This window comes from Pezoporus occidentalis, unplaced genomic scaffold, assembly GCF_034315485.1.
Source record: "Pezoporus occidentalis ecotype Australia unplaced genomic scaffold, CSIRO_AGI_Poc_V1 ctg5, whole genome shotgun sequence".
Taxonomy (NCBI): domain Eukaryota; kingdom Metazoa; phylum Chordata; class Aves; order Psittaciformes; family Psittacidae; genus Pezoporus; species Pezoporus occidentalis.
In genome coordinates, this window is record NW_026915835.1 from 3,339,532 (window position 1) to 3,341,885 (window position 2,354).

Genomic DNA, 2,354 nt, shown 5'->3' on the forward strand with positions numbered 1-2,354 from the left:
CCCTGTGAACCCCTAAACTGCTTTTTTTTGTTAATTGTGAACTACCATACCACATCACTCATGGCAACTTCCCTCTTGTGCATTTCTTCACAACACTCTGCATAACAGTTCACCTGATCTAACCTCTGTTCTCTGCATATAAACCAAATTTTTCTACATGTTCTAAGTGTTTGTCCTGGGTTCAACAGTAGCAGTCATGTTTCTCCTTCGTGGTAGCTGGTGCAGTGCTGTGTTTTGACTTCCAGCCTGGGAACAGTGCTGGTGAAACCAATTAGCATGGCCCCTGCACAAGGATGACACACAAATTTGTGAAGCGTTCCATATTCGGGGAGGGGGCGGGGGGGGGCCCTCGATTGTTGTCAGCCCAGCACCACTCACTGGGAGTGAGTGAACAAGTTGCCTGACTGGGTTTAAACAACGACAGTTCTTTTTGGCGCCCAACGTGGGGCACAAGGGGTTGAGATAATGACAGATCTGACCAGATTAATAGTCACTCGTCACAGTGCTGATTTTTTGGCTCTCAAGGTTGTTCCTCTTGATCTCACAGTTTCAGTATATCATATCTTACTCCCATCCGGTATTTGCTGTATTAGTGTTTTTCAAGTGTGGGGCTTGGGCTACGGGTTTTGTCTCATTGTACTTTATGGTAATAACTTGTAATACAATAGAATCATTGATCATGAAACTGATCTGGCTTATGTTCCCAGTGTGGTCACCACCTTTATACTTTGGGAGGTATATAATAGAAGTGCTTAGCAATTACACATCTTTTTTCTCCTTCTCAGGTGCTCAACCTGTGAAGGAGACATCCTTTTACCTTCCCAGTCCTCCCCCCAGAACATTTACATTTGAGAGTTGACGTTTTTGAATGGCCTTTTAATGCTGTTGAGACTTGTTTGCTGATGGTGATGGGAATCACCATGCTAGCACGCATACAGATTGTATTTTGCCCACGACTGATTTCAAGAGTTAAGCAGAGTCAGGTTTGGTCTTGTCTGGGGTCAAACGACGCTGTAGGAGGACCAAGAGATTTTCCCTGAGGCTGGACAGCCACGAGTGGCAGGGTGTGTGGGATAGTATGGGCAAGTATCTAGGTCAGTGGGCCCCTCCAGTACTTTGGAATTTCACTACCGAGCCACTGCAAAATCCAGAAGAATTAGTAAAACACTTAAATGAGGTGTGTGGTCATTCTGGCCATACCAGAGATGGACAAATCACGGCAACGTGCTGGGGCTTGGCCTATGCTTACAGGGCCTTGTTCAACACTATCCAGCACCTTCAAAAGGAAAAGAATGTCGGCGGATCTGAGGGCAAAGCAACAGTCGCTACTCAAACTTTGGCTGCAATGAACTGCGCAGCTACCCCAGCGGCAAGTACAGCAGCTGCTCAAACTTCAACTGCAACAGATAGCGCGGTTACCCCAGCTCCAAGCACAGCAGCTACACCACCCCCAGCAACAAGTACAGTTGCTACTCAAACCACAGTGATAATCACTGCAGCCAAACCAGAGGACCAATTCGTACCAATATTGGTTGCCCCTGTACGCAAGAGAACAAGCAAAAAGGAGGCAAAAAGGGTGAAGCAAGATGAAGAAACAATGAATTCACCACCCGGTCTAGCATCTGATCAGGAGTCATCATCACATGATGAAGAAGAAGAAGAAGAGGAAACTTCTTGACCTCGGACCTCAACCGAGCTGCGGAATATGTGAAAAGATTTAACCCATCAACCAGGGGAGCACATCATCACCTGGTTACTCCGATGCTGGGACAATGGGGCTGATGGTCACGAACTAGAAGGTACAGAAGCCAAGCAGCTGGGATCACTTGCTAGAGAAAGGGGAATTGACAAAGCAATTGCAAGAGAGAAAAAGTCCCTCAGTCTTTGGAGGTGGCTCTTGGCAGCTGTGAAAGAAGGGTTTCCATACAAGGACGATGTTATGAGTCGTTCGGCCAAGTGGACTACTATAGACAAAGGCATCCAGGGAATCAGCCATCGTAAAGATGATCTATCACATCAAGCCGAATAATGGGGATACACCCACAGATCCAGATGAGGTTGAATGTACACGACCCATGTGGCGAAAACTTACACGGAATGCACCGTCGTCATATGCCCATTCATTGGCAACAGTGGCCTGGAATGACATAGTACTACTAACAGTGGATGAAATGGTTCATAAACTCTGAGAGTTCGAAGACAATCTCACCCCTTCCAGCATCTCAGCTGTGGAAAAACTGTCGCAGGACCTCAAACAGTTGAGGGACGATCTATCTGATTTATTCAGGTCCTCACGTGTACCAACACACATCTCAGCTATTAACAAAAAGCATCCTATTGTTCAAGAGAGGAGA

General features: G+C 46.5%; 1 pseudogene; it reads left to right on the forward strand.

Annotated features, from left to right (window-relative positions):
• The first annotated feature begins 269 nt into the window (after window positions 1–269).
• On the forward strand, window positions 270–328 carry LOC134173185 (U6 spliceosomal RNA; annotated as a pseudogene).
• Window positions 329–2,354: the final 2,026 nt, after the last annotated feature.